The sequence below is a fragment of the Podarcis pityusensis genome (assembly GCF_964106645.2).
Source record: "Podarcis pityusensis genome assembly, contig: HAP1_SCAFFOLD_119, whole genome shotgun sequence".
Classification (NCBI taxonomy): Eukaryota; Metazoa; Chordata; class Lepidosauria; order Squamata; family Lacertidae; genus Podarcis; species Podarcis pityusensis.
Genome location: NW_028293310.1, coordinates 60836 through 70319, shown reverse-complemented (window position 1 = coordinate 70319; position 9484 = coordinate 60836).

The following is a 9484-nucleotide window of genomic DNA, read 5'->3' as shown; positions in this document are numbered from 1 at the left end:
TTGTGACCACATGCTGGGGCCAGGATACTGACTAATCCATGTGTCCCCATTTGGCTGTCCTTCCCAGGATGAGAGAAACTGGCCAAGGTACCAACCCACCTGAAGGAGAGAGAGGCCATCCTTTTCAATTCATTGTATATCATTTCCCTGTAAGCTTTAACCTTACTACAAAGAGATCTGGCAATTAAATTGGGAACAAGTTAAAAGGACTCTGGAACTTCATATTTGCAACTGAAGCTTGGCAGGAGAAGACTTTGTCGAACTTGGGGGGTAACGTCATGGCTGTCCTTCCCAGGAAGAGAGAAACTGGCCAATGTACCAACCCACCTGAAGGAGAGAGAGGCCATCCTTTTCAATTCATTGTATATCATTTCCCAGTAAGCTTTAACCTTACTACAAAGGCAGGCCTTTCTGGACAGACAGTCTTCCTCCTTGTATTGCCCAGACACCAATACAGTATCTGGCTATGCTTTATTTTCAGAGCACCCTCTTTGCCACCGCAAACATTGGGATGCTGTCCTCTGCCCACATAATTCACTGTTTGGCATGAGCTGAAACGGTGGAGCCATGTTCAATGCAAAGTGGACAATGGTGGGAATGGAGGCAAAATCTGGACCTCTTCTTGCAGGAGCAAGAAAGAAAGGTGAAAGAGAAACTGAACTCTTCACAACTCAGGAAGGCCACTCAGCTTCTTGGCCCTAGTCCTCTAGAGGCTTTTTCCTCTTACTAAAGTGAGTATTAATTAAAGACTGCTGCTTATTCCAGTAAGGGGTTTAGGTATTTTCTCACTGCTTTCTAGCCATGATGCGAGGGAGGTTCCATGAGCTCTATGGAGGGGACCCTAGCTCAATGGTAGAGCACATGTTTTTCATGGAGAAGTTAACAGGCTGCTTTTGACCTATAAAACCTTAAACTGCCCAGGACTGCAATACCTCAAGGACTGCCTCTTTCCATATGAACCTATCCAGACCCTGAGATCATCTTCTGAGGCCCTCCTTCATGTGCCTCCTCCTTGGGAGGTCCAGAGGATGGCAACACGAGAACAGGGCCTTCTCTGCAGTGGCTCCCTGTCTGTGGAATGCTTTCCCCAGGGAAGTTCACCTGGCGCCTTCATTATACACCTTTAGGCGCCAGGCAAAAATGTTCCTTTTTAACCAGGCCTTTGGGTTGACCTGATTGACATCCTATGCCCTTTTAAAATGTCGCTTTTTTTGGAGTGGGGGGGAATGTTGTTATTTAGGTTATTATTTTGGTTTTTTATATTGTGATCTTTTCTGTGAACTGCCCTGAGACCTCCTGGTATAGGGAGGTATATAAATTCAAGAAATAAGTAAAATAAATAAACCGGCTCGTTCCCTGGTGCCTCTAGGAAAAAAAGAAAGAATAAAAAAAGATCAAGGTGAAAGATCACATCTTTCACTGATGTGAAAGATTCCTTGAGAGTACCTGCAAATCAGAATACGCAATACTGATCTAGATGGAAAAACATTCTGACCTGTTATACGTAAGGCAGTGTTCTTTGTTCCTTTTATCTTTACAGCTTGATCCATATTTCGAAATTGCCTTTTGACCCAAATCAGGGTCTCGAGCTGGAGAATAAGTCAGTGTGCTATTGAACATTTCCTGCCTCACTTTTCCATGCAAGACTGAATATATGGATAATACTCATCGTCCAGTCGGCTGCCTCCGTGGAATCCCCAAAGCACCGGGATTTTTAAACTTTTGCTATCCTAAAAATGTTCTCCGATAACTCTTGCTTGAAGAGACACTGTGTAAAACCAGACTCCTCTCTGCCTCTTTCCGGCGTAGAGAAATGGAGCAGAAAAAAATCACAATCCGCCTATAAATACCACAGATGGCATCGCATGTGCAAGTGTGTGTACGAGACCAGAGAACATAAACACCAAGGAAGGGAAAGCTAGTCTGATCCCTAATTGCCAAAGAGAGTTTGAAAGTGACACTCCGCTTCTTTTAACGTTTTCGTAGCATAATTAAGTCAGATTGGTCAAAGAAATCCCTTCCCTGTTATCACACAGAAAATCTCAGCTGGCGAATTATTGGGAGGTGCTATTTTTGAAGGGGGGAAAAATGCCACGAAGTTATCTGATGAGACTATTATCAGCGCAGAAAAATAGCTCAGGGGGGGAATCTCAAAATTTTTATTCGAAAACCACATGCCGATAGTAACGTGGAGCCACGCAGGAACAACTACGCCGTGAAAGCGATAAGGGAGAACCAGGGAGGCCTAGAGGAAGTGTCGGGGCAGCAAAAGGCTGCCTTGTCTCAGCTGCCCCCCCCATTGGGTATTGTTTTAATAAGCAGTCATCCATCTCTCTGAGGGCAAACAAAACGGGCATTGCTACAAATATTCCACACATGAGCACGCAGACGAGAAGGGAGGAAGATGAATGAGGAGGCCCCTGTTTTTTAGAGATTGCCATCATTCATTTTGATGGTGGCCTATCAACACGAACACGGCGGTCTGGTGCTTCGCTGCAGGCATAGGAGCTCTGATAATATATTCATAGCATCCCTGTGCGTGCGGGCAGAGCCAGTGCTTCAGGAGCTGGGAAGACTACGCAGCTTTTTGTGTGCATGGAGTTGCCCTCTCTCTTGAAACATACGACAGAGCCGACACATGTTTAGGAGCTCCATGTGCCCATCATAGCTGTCAACCGTCCCTTATTTGGCGGGAAACTCCCTTATCCCAGCCCCGTGTCCCGCTGCTGTCCCTTATTGATGATGTCCCTTAAATTACCTGGGTTTCAAAGGAAGCAGCTCCTATCCCTTCCTCCCAGCCAGCCAGAGAGGAGGGAGGCTCCAACTGTGTTGCTTGGCTGCATTGCTCACCCAATAAGGAGTCTAAGAATGACTGGGGGGGTGGAGCTTGCTTGCCTTGTGCCGATCAAATCGGCCGCGTTGCCTGGGGACTCGCCTTTGCTCAGCGCTTCCCAGCAGAGAGGTGATGGTGGTTTTCCTTGCTGCATCCCCTTTGCTGGGTTGCTGCACTGTGGGAACCACTGCTTGAGGCTTCGTTTGGCTGCTGGCTGGACTTTCTGCATTTGGCTCGGAGAGGCTCAGAAGTTGAACATACACGGGGCTGGAAAATCCCTTATTTTGGTTGATGATCCCTTATTTTTGAGGCTGCTGGTCCCTTATTTTCAAATCTGTAAGTTGACAGCTATGGTGCCCATTGGAGCACACGTGAAGGATTAAGGCCTAGAATGCACTGCTCTGTACTTCTGCTCATAGCATGCCTACATCTGGAGCTCCCCCAAATGACCTTTTCGTCCAGCATTTCTCCTGATTTGATTGCACAAAGCTTACATGGAGGTTAGAGCAATGTCTAGCTTTAATTCGTTATGATTTGCTTGAGGGGTGTTATCACGCCTTTGCATTAATCATTTGTCCACCCCACATTTTCCAGCGAGTTTCTCTGCCACTTTTCTAACCTCAGAAAAGTCCTTTTCTTTTTTAAAAGAGGGTTTATTGTGTTAGGATGACAGAGTGTTTCAAACCACTTGAATTGGGAAAGTTTCTCAGTATGCACCCAAATTCCTTGCACAAGATACTAAAGACTAGACGTATACCCACCTGGAGCAATGCCTCAAGGCCTTTCCCATGTGCTACATTGAGGAGATTTTGGGTATCACATGGCAGGACAGAGTCTCAAAGATGGGCTCTCCCAAGCTCACGTTTTCAGCACGTTTGCACTCCTGTCTCAGCGACATCTACACCGGCTTGGCCATGTACACAGAATGGAAGATGGCAGATCCATGGGGAGCTGGCTTCAGGAACCAGGCCCATTGGCAGGCCACCTCTGTGTTACAAAGTTGTCTGCAAACATGATAGGAAGGCCTGCAACTTCAACCCTGCTGCATGGGAATCCATTGCGGACAATTCAACTTAGCAGTGTTCACAGTGGATTTGCAAACACAGTCCTCTTGCTTCACACAAAATGGAGTCTCTCCTTCGCTAGATACCTCCCATGTGACCAATGTTAGCCAATCACATGAGAACTACTAGAAAACTCCTTTCTGGGAGATGATATATAATGAAATTTTAAAAAATGTTTAAAATAACTTTTGTTAAAAAAGCTTTTTATTAGGAATTATAGGTACCGAGATTCCAAAGGACCAGAAAGGACTTTTTACGTATGCGACAACAGCCGCACGGATGTTATTAGCCCAGAGATGGAAAGAAGAAACAATCTCGACCAAGGAAGAATGGAAAAGTAAGTTGAGGGACTATGTGGAAATGGCAAAACTAACTGGAAAGCTCAGGAACCAAGAGGACAAGAATGAGGGAAATTTATACTATACTTAGGAGACCATTGTAAGCAGATGAAAGCATTAGCAGGATTTTAACCACACTTGTAAAGTAACAAAAACTATGGGCAATTTAGATGGATAAAAAATGCGGATAATGGACTGATAAAGGTAAAGGGACCCCTGACCGACTCTGGGGTTGCGGCGCTCATCTCGCTTTATTGGCCAAGTGAGCCGGCGTACAGCTTCCGGGTCATGTGGCCAGCATGACTAAGCTGCTTCTGGCGAACTAGAGCAGCGCATGGAAACGCCGTTTACCTTCCCGCCAGAGTGGTACCTATTTATCTACTTGCACTTTGACGTACTTTTGAACTGCTAGGTTGGCAGGAGCAGGGACCGAGCAATGGACTGATATGCAGCTGTAAATATTGACATTAGTGCCCATGGAGTGGATGGGGGGAAGTCCTACTATTCCGAGTAATCTCTTTATATGTTGTTGTTTTTGAACTGACTTTGTTTTAAGTTTATAATTTCTAAAATTAAACAAAAATTATTTCAAAAAGAGAGAGAACTACAGTGGTACCTCGGGTTAAGAAGTTAATTTGTTCTGGAGGTCTGCTTTTAACCTGAAACTGTTCTTAACCTGAAGACCACTTTAGCTAATGGGGCCTCCCGCTGCTGCCGCACCGCCGCTGCACGATTTTTGTTCTCATCCTGAAGCAAAGTTCTTAACCCGGGGTACTATTTCTGGGTTAGAGGAATCTGTAACCTGAAGCGTCTGTAACCCGAGGTACCACTGTACTAGAAAACTCTCTAGAATTCAGTTACCAACCAATCAGATTTCAGCACATGGTAATGCATAAAAGCATTTACAATATCAATGAATTAAATTACTGAACTTAACACAGCTATGGTGGGTTGCTTGGTGGTGGCGCTGGAAAAGGACAATACCCTCCCCCTTAATTTTACTCCCTGGAAAAAACCAGAGGGGTTCCAAGCACTTGACAGGCCACAAGATGTTGCCGCATCTGACTTCACACACTTCTAGACTGGAAGTGCCTACAACAGGGGTCAGCAAACTTTTTCAGCAGGGAGCCAGTCCACTGTCCCTCAGACCTTGTGGAGGGCTGGACTATATTTTGAAGAAGAAGAAGAAAAAGAATGAATTCCTGTGCCCCACAAATAACCCAGAGATGTGTTTTAAATAAAAGAACACATTCTACTCATGTAAAAACACGCTTATTCCCAGATGGTCCACGGGCTAGATTTAGAAGGTGATTGGGCCGGATCCGGCCCCCGGGCCTTAGTTTGCCTACCCATGGCCTACAACCACCCAATCACTGCACTTTTTACTGTAAGCTGCATGGTGAGCTACAACCGACCTTCCACACCTGGTGGCAGGGAGACGAGGGCAGAAATGGCACTTTTTGTTTATGTACATGCCACTATGTTCTGTTCTCCACGCACTAGAGAGCATGACACGTAACCCCACGGGCAAGAAAAGGCATTTTCAAACTACCTCTTTCTTTTCCTTTTCAAAAAGTTCCTCTTTATTTTAAGAAAATGCCACTTACATAACAAATATGCAGACAACATAGTGTCCCACAGTGAACAAAAGGGACATTTGCATGTAATAAGTTACTAAGCAACTAAAAACAAACAAAATGGGACAAAAGAGGTTTGGATGATAAAAAGAGCTAGACAGGCATCGGTGTTCATCTAAAGTGCCATTTTACTTAAAGGGGAGGCTTTGGCATTAATTATAAGATGGGGAGGGAGGGAGGGAGGGAGGGATGCAGTAGTAACATGGAATAAACTGGAAAGTCAGCAAGCTGTATCCAGATTTCACCTGAGCAGAGCAAAACTTGGGTGAGGGTAATTTCCCCCCACTAATCCCTTTCCTCTCCCTGCAGTCCTTTACCTACAGCAGTGGTTCCCAACCTTTTTTTGGTCATGCCCCACCTAAACATCTCTAAAATCCTGACACCCCCCCCCCCCCCGTGATATATAAATCTTATTACAGTGGTACCTAGGGTTACAGACGCTTCAGGTTACAGACTACGCTAACCCAGAAATAGTACCTCTGGTTAAGAACTTTGCTTCAGGATGAGAACAGAAATTGTGCAGCAGCGGGAGGCCCCATTAGCTAAAGTGGTGCTTCAGGTTAAGAACAGTTTCAGGTTAAGAACGGACCTCCAGAATGAATTAAGTTCTTAACCCGAGGTACCACTGCATTCAAAAAGTGAACTCCTATTCACGGGGGGGGGGGGGAGCCTAAAAGGCCACTAACTTGGTTCTCGAATTGCCCCCCTTAAAAATCAAATTGCCCCCCATGGATCTACAGGTTCAGACGACCTTCCAGGTCAGTGTGGGAGATGTTGCGGGGGCTGTAGTGCGAATGGGGAATCATTGAAAATTGCTTCCCCTGTTTCCAGCAATGGGACCCTGTGCTGGATCTCAGTCCATTCTACGAATGGAGGCAGCCCCTCCATTTGGAGAAGAGATGTGTGCTCTGGATCTGACCCTGCATGAAGTTGTGCCAGGTAGGAAGAGATATGGTGATAGGGGGTGGGCAAGGAGTATGGTTCACAATGATTTTTTATTATTAAGGGGCCACTGAGCAATTAACGGCTTGCTGTCAGGCGTGGGGGAATCAGATCCCTCCCCTGGTGGCAGCAAAGAAGCAGATAAAAAATACGAGTTCTTACCAATTAGTTTGTTCAATAATCACAGAGAAAGACAAAGGAATGTGGTTTCTTTCTGGTCCTGGGAGAAGTGGGGTCAGGAATGCTTTCCAAGGACACTGAGTCTGTCAGCTGTCTCTCCTCTAGGGCTTCTTTCTGCTGTTCCTCTTCCAATATTTCCCAGCTTCTCCCCTCTGAACTATGCCCTTCTGCAAACCACTGATCTAAATCTATACTGTCCTCCTGTTCTTGGGAAGGTTCAGGAGAAGGGCTGGCGGTCCCTACCATTCCTCCTCAGTCCAGCCCCTGACTGTGATGGCCTGGGATTCGGACTCGGATGCTGAACCTGAGGGATCCCAGCCTGCACAGGATCCCCCGCCTCCAGAACCAGCTGAGCCGGGGCTGGGGCATGAGCCCGAAGGGTCCTCACCTGTGCTGGATCCTCACATGCAGGCATCAGCTGAGTCTGCTCTGGCTCCTGAGGTGATGGAGGACCCATGGCCTGCAGGTGCTCCACTCAGCCCTGTCAGGGAAGCTGAGGTTGCCTCTGGGTCCGGTAACCCTCCAGCCTCTCCTGAGCTCCAGAGGCTCAGGGCAGAGAGGCAGAGGGAACTAAGTTCCTGCAGGAGGAGTGCTCGCCTCTAGGCCAGGAGAGGCGAGTCACCAGAGGATCGGGGCCGCCCTACGCCTCGGGGCAGATAAAAGCCGGCCAGCCCCAGTCCCAAGTTGTGGGAGCAACATTGTTGGTTGCTAGTTCCTGTTGTGCTTTCCTGCCTGAGCTCCTGACCACCCTGACTCCCTGCTTGCATGCCTGTTCTTGACTTCATCCGACTCCCTGCCCTGCACCCAGCTTCAGCTACTACGGACTGCCTCCATGTTGTACCTTTGACCACGGACCGGACTTGGACCTCGCCTCTTGGGTAACCCATGGGACCAGCACATTGACACTCCTTTCTTTTTGTTAAGGTAACCTAAAACGCAGATCTCTGTAAGAACATAAGAAGACCCCTGCTGGATCAGACCAAGGGCCCATCTAGCCCACTGTCCTGTTCTCACAGTGGCCAATAAGATGCCTGTGGGAACCCACAAGCAGGAACTGAACTCGCTGCTCCCAGGGTTTCCAGCAACTGCCATTCAGAAGCATTACTGCCCCGAGATGTGGAGGTGTGCTATGCCCCATGTGTGGGACTGTTCAGGGATGCAGCAGAAGATATATTGTCTGATTATATCCTTATCCAACTTGTGTTAACAAGTTCCCCAATTTCAGCAGAGTAATACATTCCCCTTTATTTTAAGTTTGCAACGGCTGCGTTTGCTCAGGCTCGCTAAAGCCTCTATAATAACTGTTCTGGCATTTTCCCCTTATTCCCTCATAAAATAGAAGAGACAACACAGTCTTTTACAAAAGTATAAAAAGAGTTTACTCACATTCTGTTCACAATCAGATCCCAGAAGGCAGACTTAGCTTAATGAAGTAACATACACTTGGAATCTATCTCTTAAGAAGACAGTCCCTTTGTCCTCTCTTGGCTAGAAGCCAAGAGGGCATCTTTCGCTCAGTACATGTTGTGTCTTCGATGCATGTGGTGAAAGAGAGAGAGATGGCTGCCCTGCCCTGTGCTTTTGTCATTACCTGCACAGGTGAGGCCACACCCACCTCTAGTCACATGCAGAGGAAGTCTGTCCCAGCCCAGAAGGAAGCAGGACGTTTACCTGCTGGCTGGACAAATATCCCTCCCCATGTGTAAACATGTTCACTCTAGGAATGTTGTACTTGACTGCTCTTGTGTTTCACATCCCACACCATTCAGGGCTTTATGATCCTGTTGAGGTATAATACTTAAACACAGCTAATATTTCTATCACCAAGTATACCCTCATAAAGCCGTTCTTAAAACCAAACTAATACAATCCGGCAGCAAAGCTCCGACCTAGAACATGGTATCAGGCCATTAATGTGATTATATAACTGATTTTACATGCCTGGAAATGCCACTGGCATCAAGAGGCTTACTCTGTAATGCGACACCCCCCTTGAGCATTGAGACATCACACTGAAATGGAGCTATGTTCGTGAATGACATAATTATTTGCTTGATCCACCAGCTCAAACCTCAGACCTGTCTTCCTAGGGGAGGAGGAAGAAGGATGCAAAATACACTGAAATGTGATATCCAAAGGGGAGAAACTTGAAGTTCGTGATTTAATAGTATAATGAGGTTTAACAGTCCAGCCGATGCTATTCCCATATCAGGCTCATCGCTCGCACTGTCTTGTACTCATATCTTATGATAGCGCTGATAAAGGGAATGGCAGTTCATGACAACAAAAGGCTTTGCATGCCCTCAGCCTGCTAGACTCGAACATAATGATAGGACTTTCAGCGCATTCAGCCAGGGGGAAGGGAGCCTGCTTTTCTTGAACCAGATAAAGGTAAAGGGACCCCTGACCATTAGGTCCAGTCGCGGACGACTCTGGGGTTGCGGCGCTCATCTCGCTTTATTGGCCGAGGGAGCCGGCGTACAGCTTCTG